General features: G+C 37.5%; 1 long non-coding RNA gene across 1 annotated transcript in view; it reads right to left on the bottom strand.

The window, feature by feature from the left end:
- The window catches only part of LOC135427166 (uncharacterized), a 198,976-nt gene extending 186,721 nt beyond the window's left edge, over positions 1-12,255 (bottom strand). Inside the window, exon 1 of the long non-coding RNA XR_010435998.1 lies at positions 12,198-12,255. This is a non-coding gene — a long non-coding RNA (uncharacterized LOC135427166). The remainder of the gene's footprint in view (positions 1-12,197) is intronic.
- Between the last annotated feature and the right edge of the window lie 1,767 nt (positions 12,256-14,022).

The raw sequence follows: 14,022 nt of genomic DNA, 5'->3' as shown, positions 1-14,022 counted from the left end.
AGATAGCGTACAAAACTGGAAAAGTAAGAAACAAATAAAAAATTGGCCAACGAGCAGCGACTGCCACAGTTTTCAACACCTACGTGAGGCAACTGCCAACTGGCAACAGGCAACAGCCGAACCATGTGAAACAATTATGCAAATGTGCTCAGTGCGAAACAATGCGGAGAAATCATTGCGAGTCGCAAATTAATTACCAACTGCAATATGTATCCTAACAAAACATGAAGCTTGCCTCACGTGGACGAGGGGGCAGGTATAGCTGAGGAACCTTGTGTTCTGTTACGCTAATGAGACAATTGCTATTGTTGTTGCACACACACACTTTCAAATGTGTGTTTTGTCTTGTCATTAAGATGCAGCTTAGTTTAGTTTGCGAGTTGTCACAGTCTAGCCCCGCCTTTACCTTGAACGCCCCCTTCCTGTATTTCCTGGCCGAGCAACATGTGGCATTGCAAGCACAACTACTTACAACTTGCAACATGTTGACATGAGCGCTGACTGACCCAATTCTCAGCAATAGCATTGTCATCGCTTGTGGTAATGTGACATAAGTTGCAGGCAATCACACTGTCCAACAAAATAATAAGCTACAGAACATGAACGTGCGGAACATGAGTTTGACAAAAGCTACTTAGAAAAACTTGCAGAAACTTTATTAAAATTATGAATAATTTTCAACTAGGGAATAATGAGAGATACAATGGATACTACATAAAAATGTATAAAATAATCTTCAATTTAAGAAACTCGGTTGATTCCTGTAATTATATTAAATATATAATTGTTTCCTATTTAATATTCAAGCGAATAAACGTGTAGGAATTTTTTTCATTGAAAAAAGTTAAATAACTAAGCAAAGTTTCAATTGAAATAAAATAGGAATTTAATTTTGCAAAGCTCAAAAATTTTGCTGGCCATCGTTTATTTGAGCATGTTTATAATAATAATGACTGTCTCTCTTCCTGTTTTTCTATCTGGTCTATGTTTGCATCTTAATTTGTAAAATGTCTTGCTGCAAAAGTGTTGCTGCTCTTACGGTTATTGTTGTTGTAAATTGACTTGCCACATTGCCTGACTGTCTGGCTTAGTTAGCCAACTGTCATCATTATTTTGCCAATATGCATTTAGCGTTTTTATGAACATGCGTGCTGAGGTTGGGGCATCGATTTCAGCATTTAGCTTTTGGTTAGAGAGAGAGAGAGAGAGAGAGAGAGAGCGAGGAAGAGCGATTGAGAGATGGGAAGCGGGGAGCAGCGGCAGTCTAATCGGCATCTCATATTGTTGCCTGCTGCTGCATGTGTCACGCAATTGTTATTGTCTGTGGCATATCCTTGGCCATTGAACTTGCCAGTGACTTGTTGGAGCATTGAGTGTTGAGCCGTTCGTGACAGTCGCCCCGTTGCTCATAGTCAAAGTCGTCATCAATGCTTGTTTATATTTCGTAGACATTCTTCCGTTTTTCGAGGCCTTTTTGGTCAGCAATTGACGTCGCTTGACGTCTTAATTTTTTGTGGCTGCTGTGGCGACGTCGCGTCGTCAAGTTGCCAAAGCACTTGAAGTGAAAAACTTCATCACAACATCTTGAGGCAAAGGCTGAGACGGCGACGGCGATGGAGACTGAGCCCGAGACACTGCGGCATAGACGTCACAGAGCTCAACTTCAACTTCCAACTTGCCACTTCATATGTGTATGCCTGTGTGTGTGTGTGTGTGCGTGCGTCTTCCACGGCACACTTGACGGCGTCTCGGGACATCCATTGGTTTTTGGTTACTTCCCATTAATTGCAATTGCGTGTCTGAAGCTTGGACCATTGTTTGTTTTTTTTTTTTAAGGTTTGGTTCTGCTGCTGTAGGTGCCACTTTCCTGTCCCTCTACCTCTGCCCTCACTGTGCTGCCAATAATGCATTTTTGGCCTACGCTGTACAAATAAACATTGATCTTGAAAAATTATATTTACTCAACTCATCAGCAGCGTCATCAGCCGCCGCATCAGTCACTGTTTTCTTTGCTGATTGCTTTGCATGAGCCAAGCAGATGACTCTTTGCACAAAGTGTATCCGAGTCTCGGTCTTTGGTTCATCTTCATTTTCTACACACTTTTTTTGCAAGGTGTTGATATTTGCTTATTAAACACGAGACTTTTTTATGAGCTCTGTGTAAATAAAGCGAATGCTTAATGAGCCCAATCACGTTAATTTCTTGTGTAAATATTGAAGCTGGCAGCTCGTGCGTAAAGACCGTCACCTTGGACTGCACAAACGGGTCTGTATTGTGGCTATGACAGGTGCTTGGAGCTGCACAAAAGGATAATGAACTGATCATATATACTATATTGTGTATGACTAGGCAAAACGAATGTGCGCGTATGAGTAAGTATATTAAAGACATCCGCAGAACAGAAACCTTCTTAAGACAATAGAATAATATTATTTGAAATAGTTTTAAATCATGTTACAAGTTGCCAAGGTATAAAAGAAAATTTTAAAATCAACTCGAACATTTATTTCAATGTTTATAAAGAATACTTATGAAACAGAGTAGAAAAATTCGATCATAGAATAAAAATGTATTAAATATTTTTAAATGATATTAACAATTAGTATAACATACTTAATATACATTTATTTAAATCAAACTGCATATTATTTTTTTTAATAATTATTCAAAATATTTAATACTACAACAAATAAAAATATTGGCGGGTTTATGAGTTAACATATTTGGAGAGCAGGAAACTCTTATAAAAATTACAAAGCCATTTTTGATATTTTCAAGTCTTGTTTAAATCGATTTAAACATCTATTTTAATATTTATTCCAATTATTTAGTGCTAAGCACAATAACTTATTGAAAATCTTGGGCTGATTGTCGAAAGCTTTTACTAATAAATCAGCCAATCGACTTTATGAACAAATTTCACACATAAATGGCCACAGCGAAGTGAAATTCGTTCCAAGGGCGTTGCAAAAGAACAGTTTTTCTTGTAATCGAAACCCACTGACTAACTAAAAAGCAACAAGCATCAACAACAACAACAAAAACTCTAACATTGATCTTGTCTATCAGCAACAGCATAGAAAAATGCGGCAATATCTTCAACTAAGTTTTATTTTACGATTTTCTTTTTTTGCGGGCCGGTTAAAGCACGTGAGCGAACAACCGACACCCCCAAAACGTAACCTGCAACTTGTTGCACTACAACAACAACAACAGCAACATCAACTGCAATAACAACAAAGTGGAGACGACGTCATTGGAGTGGAAAAATCACTTCCGCGTATGTGACCAAAGCGAGCAGCAGTCAATAGAATATTTTCTGCTGAGCATTAGAAAAATATGGAAAACTTTGTGTAGAACTCTGCCATTTTCCACTTTGGCACTGCAATTTGGCGCGCTGGCAGCAGACAAAAAAGAAAGAAAAAATGTAATGCGAATTTAAAATGTTGTCGATGATAATCTATTAATTATAGCGTTGAGCTAACGGCAGCCCAAAAGGTGTTGAGTGCCGACAGCCACAGCAGACACAAAGCCCAAGCAGAAGTTCTAGCTGAAAATGAAGCTCAAATTCAGCTGTTGCAAAAGCGCTTTTATTTGTGGCATGTTTCTTGTCCTTTTTTTGGCAAACCTCAGGCAGACGCACCAACTGACAGTATTCTACTTATGAAGTTTAAAAATATTGTAGAGTATCTAAACGAAGAGCGTATTAACTAAAGTAGAAGTCGTAAGATTTCATATATATGTTTTATATATATAAATATATGTTTTTAAATATATTTTTCGCTGCTTATTATCTTTTTGTATTTGTTGTATATCTTTTTTAAAGATTTGTATAATAATTGATTTCTAATTGGATTTTTATACTTGTTTTACGTTTAAAATTAATGAATATTATTTATTTAATTTATCAAATCTATTAATGTTTTTTTTATTTGAACTAATTAATAAAAAATAAATAGATATATAAATTAATATCATTAAAAATGAAAATATATTATATTTATTTATGATATCTACATTTTATTAAATTATAAATTTAATTGTCTTCAATTCTAATGTTTTCATTTCAACTTTTTATGCAATTTTTTTTGTTGTAATTTTATGTATTTTACTTAATAACTCAATTCATAAAAAAGGAAAATACAGCAAAAAAATATTTTGCATGTGATTAATTTCATATAAAAATTGATCGAAAGCATATAAAAGATTCGTTGCTGAAAACGTAGCCTGTTTTGCTCGTTTCTAACTGTTTAGAGTAACGCCCCTCAGTAACACCTAGGCGACCAGCACAACAGTGCCTTAGTGCAACGGCAACACGGCAACTTGCAACAGCATCAGCAACACCCCGACAACAACTTGTCTAGCAACATGGCCAAGCAAATTAAGTTGGCACTCTTTAATAAGATGATGATGGTTCGGCTTTGATATATCAGCGCATCGCGACTGTGGCTGTGGCCGTGTCTGTGTGTCGGTGGCTGTGTGTCAGTGTCTGCCTGGCCAGCGTGCCGGGGCGTTGCAGCAACTTCAAGCTCTCTGCACAACAGGCCACAAAAAGGTGTCGTGCGCGTTGCTGTTGCCGCGGTGTGGCGAACGGCATTGACAGATTGCAACTGAGCGTGAAAATAGTTCCCATGTCTGGGCTAGTTGGGTATTTTCCTTATTTTCTTAACTTTTTTTGTTCCTTTGCTGCCGCTGCTGCTGTTGCAACTTCTAATGCGCGTTGCTTACTTGCCGTTATTGCTGCTGACCAGCAACAGTTGCTGTTGTTGCCTGGCAGTCATTATATGGAATTTTTGGATATATCATCTTTTGGGCTCTGACTGACTGGTTTACATGCAACACGTAGCGCCCCAAAGTCCCCCCGCCCGACTTGCTGTTGCCGGCGGTTAATTTTTCTGTTGCTGCTGCCTGACTGCCTGGTGGACACGTCTGCCAAAATGTTTCGTTTTATTCTGTTTCGGCAACAGCAACAGCCACAGCCACAGCAACAGAGCCAAGTACTTTTGCTATCATTGCAATTTATCACGGAACGTCGGCGCGGCGGTCCTTTTTGCCAGAGTTGCCTCTGCTCGTCGCATCTGCTGGCTTGTGTGAGAAGTGTGCGTACGTGTTGCTGATGCGCCGCTGCTGATGATGTTGCCGACGCCGCTGCCGCCGCCGTTGCGACTCCCAGCTTGCGACTCACGGCTATGATGCTGCCCACTAACAAGCAATGCCCACTAATCATAAAAATTATGAGGTCGTTGGCGTTGCCAGCGCTGCCATTTGACACATTTTTAAAGCATTTTTTGAGCTATGCTAAAAATAATTGCAAAAATCAATTACTCTTATCAGTCAATTGGCTGGGGTCAAGTCTGGCTGCAAACACACCAGCAACAGGCTATGCCATGGGCAAGTCTCAAGTGTGTACCACACACACACACACATACACACAAACACACTTAAGTGTATCTCTATAGAGACAATCAGGAAACGACAGTTAACAGTACTGAAGAACAATGGGTTGGATAAGGTATTTCCCAAGTTAAATAATAAAATAAAAGTAAAACTTGTTACTGTCAAGAAACAATATGGTAGGAAACAAAAAATAAATAAAATAACAATATAACAAAATAAAAAATAAATAACAACAATATCAACAAAATTCAAATTAAATATATTTAAAAATATAATTAATTTGAATTAATATATTGATGTTGATATATATTGATCTAAATTTTCATATTTTTTTTTTGTGTTGAATTATTTTTTTACGGGACTTCTCAGGTAGGTTGATGTTGTTTATCGCATAAAAATGATAAATTTTAAAATTCAATCCAGTTTTAATATATTACCTTAATATTGCTTAGAAGTTTATCTTCAAAGAGTATTACTTTGCATGTTTGCAACTAGCAGAAAGTGAGCGGCAGAATTTCCCTCTACGCGTCTATGCAATTCGCTTTAAATGGATAAATATTAAAATAAAACATTTATGCTAAATTTGCACCAGTAAATTCTTACTTACTAGTCGGATGCTCAGACATCTAAGCTACGCAGGCTGATGTCGTCATGATCGCAAATGATATATACATGGTTAACAAATTTGGCCACAACTCTTACCACTTTGGAGTTCGTAAATTTCACAAGCCTGTCTAGTGCACACTTTCGCTTCAAAACGAACCGACAGAAAAATGTCGTAAACTTTTCGATGTCGTTGTTTTTTTGATCGGGACATACTCTTTGAAATGTATACATATTTGAACAATATATATTTTGTATATTAAGTCCCACTGTGCATTGATAATTTATGTTACGCATCAGTTACCATACTTTATACGCGGCCAGATAGTGCACTCATTCGCGTTCGCATTCTCATTCTCATTTAGAGATTGCGTTGGTCGCGAAACTTAACTCGATTTCATTTCCTTATCATTATCACCTTGGCCCCGAACACGGACACAGCGGACCACTCCTCGTTGTCTGGAATTGGCGATACTGTGGAACTGAACTGCATCTCTTCTGGACACCGTCGCAGCACTTGGCTTATCTGCGTTGGCCTTAACGTAATTTAACATTTAATCTTGTCTCGGCTCTTAAGTGTCTGCCACAATTTACGCGCTGAACCCGATGGCTCTTATATCCAAAGCAGCGGCTCCCAAGGTTGGCTACACTTGATTTGTGTTCTGGCAACGTCTGGAGTCCAGTTCTTTGTTTTTTATTTTTCAACTGCAAAATTTGCAAAATGGCTGCTAATTTTACACTTGTTACACTTGTTGCAACAGGTATTAGAAAAGGGCACGCGCCATTGCCTGATTTATGGCCATTCAATGGCCTTTCACCTCGTCCTTGGCCACTGCAGTTCCGGCTAAGTCAAAACGTCAGCAAACACGAGCATGAAAAATTGTCTATGGATTATAGTACCTGGTTTTAGCCAGGACACTCATTTACGCGTCGCGACACACGCTGACCAGGAGGTGTCGTACCTCTGCTTATCTATGCCCAAAAATTTTCCAGAAAATATGCAAGCCAAAAATGTTTGTTGTCAATTGAGTTTTATGGTGCGCTTCACGGCGTGCGTTGGTCAAGGTCGACTGATGCGCGTGTTTTGTTAGGCGTGAACAATTTCTATGGCAGCCACCAAGTGTTGCCATCTCTTGAGTGGTTGCGTCCCGCATCAGAGCAAACGCAACACATCTGAAGCTGCACTTTGCATACGACATTGAAATTTATGACACTTTCAGCGCAGACACCAAATGCGCTTTCATCAAAGTGGCGTGAAGAGCGCTTACAATCACACACATCTGATCATCAACTAGCTGCTGATCATGATCATCAGCAAATGCATCATCACGTTTGCACTTGCCTCAAGGCCCACGCAGCAGCAGCAGCTACAAAATTAGTTTTGACTTGGCGGCAAATGTTTACACATGGCTGAGAAATCTACAGAAAAAAACATTGAAAGGGGGGCCACAACTCTCGGCGACTCTCTTTGGGTGGGTGTTGCACATAAAATACCAAAATATTTAAAGGGGGAGCATTGAGCAGGGGACAGGGGGGCCAGGAGGCACACACGCTGTGTGCAAGTTGCTCAACGGCTGCCGCTTGACAAATGCAACCGCCAACAATGACGCAGTTGGTGGTGCATTTCTTTCGGCGTTTCTTTAAAAATAAATTTATGTGATAATTCCTCGTATTGGCCGCAGTCTCAGCTCCAGCTTCAATGAACTTGTAGTCCAGTTTCCAGTTGTATTTTTTTTTTCCATGCGGCCGCTGTCATTGAACTTCTACCGAACTAATTGCAAACAAAAAAGTTGCAAGACTCAATCAAGACTGATCGCATATGAGATACCCTGTACATAGGTATTTTTTGACCTACGGCATAGTTTCCAAGAATGCGATTGCTAAATAATTCTCAACGGGAAACGGCAATCAAATTATCCAACTATTGAATACATTTTAGCTGTTTCTTGATGCAAAAACCCAATAAATTTCATGGTAATAATCTTGCAGATCTACTTTTAAGAATATTAACTGAACTTTTCAAATCATGAATAATACAAAAAGTAAAATAAATCTAATCTAAACATGGTTTACAAATAACTACACGTGACACTTTCATACTCAACTAAATAATTTATAAAACTAGAAATTTCTGCTTCAAACTGAAACTGTATCATACCCATTGTCATCATTTGTAATGGGCAACAAAAAGAGCAGCCTTAAACGATGCCGCGTTTGACTTTTGTGTTCCCATTTTAATGGGCGCATCAACGTAACGCTTCGGCCTTAAATTTCGATCTAATGAAGTTTAATGCGCGCATTTGCCATAAATTATAAAAGCAGAAAAACGAAACTTCTTCTTCTTCTTCTGCTTCTGCCTCCTTTTGTTGTGCACAACAACATTGCACTTGGACCCAGGCAAGTCGTATACATAAAGCGTTGGCTTTGTACCCAAACCCCGGGCGTAAGTTGCCTGGTTTATGCCGAGGCTTCGGTTTGGCTTTTTTATTTTCCGTCTTTTTCTTTGATTATGCGTTTTTAATATTACTTTATACATATTTTTTTATAATACCAAAATTATGGTCGATTTTGCATAACAATAAAGCGGATATCGGTCAGCATTGGCTATTCAGCTGGCCAACCGGGCAATGGGCATTCAGAAGCGATCTGTGGCTCTGTTTTCATATGACTCAGACTCAGAACAAGGCCCTAGACATGAGGGCGACATGATGCTCCATTGAATTTAAAGCTGAAGCTAGTCAGAACTCTTATTGATAAAATCAAAGTAAGTAAAAGAAAACTATACAGAATTGAGTGGAGCAGCAGGCAGAGCAAAGTACACGCAAGCAAGCTAGAACGTTTCGATTCTATGGATAATTCACATTTGCTAAAAATTGTAACTATGGAGGACCCATGTATATGTAACTATGTGTATTCGCTTTCTAATTCAACAAAACTTATGCTAACTCATATATTCATTAAAACCAGCATGTTATAAACGTGCTGATGCTCTGTGCTACACACAAATATGCTGTCACTAATTGACCATGGAGGATACAAGTACATTTTATTAAAATATGTGACCATGGAAGACGTGGGCAGTATGTGACCATGGAGGACACATGTATATGTTACTATATGTACTCGTTTTCTAATTCATATATCTATTAGAACTAGCATCTTCTAAAAATGCTGGTACTCTCTGGTATATACAAATATGCTCTCACTGAGCGACCATGGAGGACACATGTGCACTTCATTGCAATATGTGACCATGGATGACATGGTTTATGTATTCCCTTTATAATTCAACAAAAATTACACTAACTCATATATTCATTAGAAAAAGCATCTTTTAAAAATGCTGATGCTCTGTGCTACTTATAAATTTTCTTTCACTATGTGACCATGGAGGGCACAAGCGCAGTTTATTGCAATATGTGACATTGGAGCAAACAAGTATGTGTTAATATTTGTATTTGTATTCTAGTTAAACAAACAGTATCCTAACTTGAATATTTTTAGAAAATGCATCTCCTAAAAGTGTTGGTGCGCAGCGCAACACTCGAATATGCTTTCACTAAGTGACCATGGAGGAGCATTTGCGCACTTTATTTTCGCTTATAACAGTGGTATAAATCTTGCTTTTGTCTCTGACTGCTGTTTTCTCATGTCATACTCTGACTTGATAGCCATATTCAGAGACTATATCTGATCCAACCCCAATTGTAAAACCGCACTCTAAAATTATTGCATTTGGATTTGACTATTTGCTAGCCTCAATCCCAGAGCGCAAGTGTCAAATTCTTGGATTGTGCTCGGCTCAAGCGGCACAGAGCTAACCACAAGTTTTGGTAAACATAAATTTGCGGTATATTATTCTTCCAATTTTTTTTTTTTGCTGTTTCTGTTTCTGATTTTTTTTATTTTTTTTTTTTTTTTTGCCAAACAAGCATCTGTCGACAGCATGCAAAAGTTTATATTGCAGCAAATGCCGAGAATTTTGTGTCATTTTTTATGTGACGAGCGAGCGTTGTGGGGCACGTACTAAGCTGACACAATGATGCAATCATCACGTGCAGCAACAGCAGCCACTTCAAGCATTTGTTTTCTATTTCTCTTCTTTTTTATTTTTGGTTCCAGTTTTGTTGTATTCTTTTCATTTTTGCTGGCTTGTTACCCTGTTGCGAGCTAGAGAAATATGGCATAGAATATGCATTGGGCATTCGCAACGCTCGTTGCTAGCGATTCGAGATGAGGATTTTGGTCATGAGGCCTGCTTGTGGTCCGCTTGTGGTTTTTGTTAGATTACTGCGAAAATTGTATATAGAGAGAAAAAAAAAAACGAGAACCCTTTTAGATTTTAATTGTTGTTGCCCAGCCCAGCTGCCATTTGGAGGCTTAAGTTTTGAGTAGGCTACGTGACGAGGCCACACGCGCGCCTATTACACCATGAAACAAATTCTAATATTATATGAACAGTTGTTGTTGACCTGATGTAACCCTGGCTTGAGTACTTGTCAAAATAGAAAGCGTATTCATAAAGCATTGAAGCAATGAAACAATATATTTTAAAATGTATAATATATATAATAAATTATAGCTGTTTTGTAAATTATTTTTAAAATTTAATTCATAAATTAAACGAAATTTCCTTATATTAATAAACACATTTTTTCATCTCAAACCATTTAATTGATTTTAAAAAAGTTATTTTGATGAATTTCTGCTATAAATCTGAAAAGCTCTATTAATTCGAATTTTTAAATGCTAAGTTTTATATATATTATATTTTTTTATATATTATATTTAAGTTAGATGGGACGTTTTAAGACTTGCAGCTTAGATATTTTCTTTTTTCATGTTCTTTATAAATAATATAATTAATATAAATAATTAAATTGAAAGTATACTTTTTTAAATATTTTACATATTCGGATAATTTCCAAATTTTAATTCAAAAAGTTTTTTCTACATTTCCCCTAATTTGCTGTCTAGTGTTACTGAAACGAATGATGCATCTGCGAGTGGCGAGTGCATTGACTTGGCAATTAAAATTCTACAGATATGCGATACATTAATTACTCGCTTCAATTGAAATGCAAATACCTAAAACAAAAAACCAACAACGTCCGCCTGGCCGGGGGCCTGGCTTGCATGTCTGGACCAAGTTAAGCATCTGCTGCAGTTCCAGTGCCCATTTCAAGAGAGACCCTAGCAGAGTGCTAACTGTAGCGGCTTTTGCCTTCCGACTAGTTTTCCAGGAAAGTCACGCGGATGATTTACAACAACCAGAAGCCGCTTTTTTTATTCGCCTCTCTCTATACGTTCTGCAGTCAAAACAAAAGTTGACACTTTATTGATGCTCGTAAATTGCGACGTCTGGCAGCAATTAAAACAACATGTCCCCAAGGACATGTCCCCGTACACGCCCACCACGCATCCGTGCGCTCTAGTGATTTGTTTACAGAGATTAGCGTGCGAAATACCAACAACAGCCAAATACAATTCTTGTGTCAGGTGCCTGCAACCAGGTAGGTAGGTAGGCAGCAACCATGTCAAAACTGCACTGAATTTATGTCGCAGCGATTTATGATGCCCAACCAGGTCCTGTAGCAGGATCAGCAGAACCCGGTTCCCACATAGAGCCACATAGCATATGCCATTTTCGAGGCGCGAGCTGCCCTGTCCCTGTCCGGCCGTTAGTTACATAGAAATGAAAGTCGTATATTTACTGGCGACTCTAAAGAGTAAAACGGCGCATGCCGCGCACGCCTCTATTTGGGTTACGCCCCCAGCGGCCCTGCCTGTCATACGCCTACCCAAAAGTAAGATGAACAAAAACAAAAAAATCGAAAATAACAACACAAGGGAAACATATACGAGATGGCAGCTCTTTGATTCTGTGCCCTTTCGGTAGCAATCGCCGTTTTTCGCTTCTGGCTATAAATATTGAAATTTATGTAGTACACACAAAAGGGACACTCGTTGCGGGACTCATGAGCCCAGACTTTATTAGTATTTATTTCGTTATTGACATTGTCCGAGATTTTTGGCGGGTTTAGTTTTTCATGTTTTATGGTTCCGCGAATAAAGTGCAACAATGTTGCAGGGCACCCAAGCGGGCAGCAAGGGTAGTGAAAGTATTTATGTTTTGAGATAAGTCAAAGATCTATGCAGATACCACATATTGATTTTCAAAGTAAAGATATATTACCTGAGTTTTTTTTCGATAAAGTTGATAGCAGATCATAATTGTGTGATTTCTGAAGTGCTATAAAACAGAAAAATCAAAAAGTAAACTATTTTATTAAAATCGAAAATTGTTTCTTTTTTTAAGTTATGTTATTCTACGAGTCATTTCTTTAATTCAAATTAAATATTTAAATTTTTTTAATAGTAAAATATATTTATTTGAAGCTTAGCGTATACGTAAGCATAAATTATTTTACATCTCACTTCAATTCTAATTTATTGACATTTCTAAAATCAAATCAAAAAAAAAATCAGAGCTATTTGACATTCATTTAAAATCTATTTCCTTTACCATTTGGTTATGCATTTGTATAATAGGTCGAGGTTAGCATTGCGACCACAAACTAGGCCTAATCATTTGTCAAATGCATGTCATTTAAGCGGAAAACAATTTAACAACATTTAGCCAAAAACAAACTAGAGCAATCAACATAAATTTAAAGCGCAGTCAGCCAAAATGGCCCACAAAATGCCCAAATAGCCATTTGGCAGCCGAAAAGTGAAAGTCGAATGTGTGCCATACAAAGCGGCAGAGCGCTGGCAGAGCAGCCAGGAAACCCGAGACCCAGCCCCAAACACCCAAGCAACCAAATAGCGAAATGCACCCAAAATCCCAAAACCCAAAACCAAACCAGGAATGGCCAACACATTCGCGCTCCGCTTTGTAATTTTCCATACAAAACTTTTATTACCATAGGATTTTCCAGGCTATGTTTTGTCTGCTTGTTGGCCATTTACCAAAAGATCGAAATGCAAATGGCTAAGACAAGCATTTGAGCATTTTGTTAGACAACGCCAAACCCGTCCACAATCAGGTTTCCTCTCCTCCTCTCAGCAGCCCTCACTCTTCTGCCACATATGAGTGCCCCTAACGAACCGCTCCAGTTATGTCAAAACTATGGCCAAAAGCGAAAATAAAAAGCCAAAACATGAAGTAACTCGAAAATGTACATTTTTCGACCAGCCAGGAACTAAGCATAGCAAGTCGGCGAGGAGCAGGGGGCCTCTGCGCAGGCGGCTTGTTAAGCAAAGTGTTTTACATGGGCCGCGGCTGTCTTAAAAATACTTTTCTGTCTCTTAAATAATTTAGCTCCACAGACGAGATGGGCTTGATAAGTTTTTTAAGGATAACCAAAAATTTACATAAATTGTAAAATAAATAAATTGCTATTTTTTAACAAATTCTGACTGTCCTGGGTTCCACAAATATTTGAGCATCCCAAAAAAAAAACCGACAACTAAAAAGTGGACAAGAATATTTATAATAATTATTTAAGATCATAACTGTGCTTAGATATCATTTAAAACAATTATAACGTACAACTAAATAAATTAATTAAGTAAATTAACACTTGATAGATTTTTAATTCAAAATATAATAATATATTTTACTAATTATATTATAATTATTGTTATTATAACGTATAATTAATTGATACATCATAAATATTATTATTATTTATAATTTGAACCAACAATTAACATTAATATTATTAAATAAAACAATACAACTTTATTATTCCTTTTCAAAAAGAGCATATACAAAAGTAGAAATAAGAACTTCTTCAATGTTATTAGAGGGTATCATAATTTTGTCATGTTATGTGTAACGCATAAAAGGAGACATCTCCGAGCCCATATAGTATGTATTCTAGATCAGTATCAACAGGCGAGTTGATATAGTCATAGTCAGCCCATCTGTCCCTCTGTCTGATTCCTTAATTTTCTGAATTCCATTATATTTAAAAAAAATTTTTTTTTCAAACGAAAGTTTACATTTATTTTTT

Source organism: Drosophila montana, unplaced genomic scaffold (genome assembly GCF_035044405.1).
Source record: "Drosophila montana isolate Dmon_TW-CO22-7 unplaced genomic scaffold, ASM3504440v1 contig_2127_1, whole genome shotgun sequence".
Classification (NCBI taxonomy): domain Eukaryota; kingdom Metazoa; phylum Arthropoda; class Insecta; order Diptera; family Drosophilidae; genus Drosophila; species Drosophila montana.
Note: the sequence above shows the minus strand (reverse complement) of the source record. Positions and strands in the feature narration are given on the sequence as shown.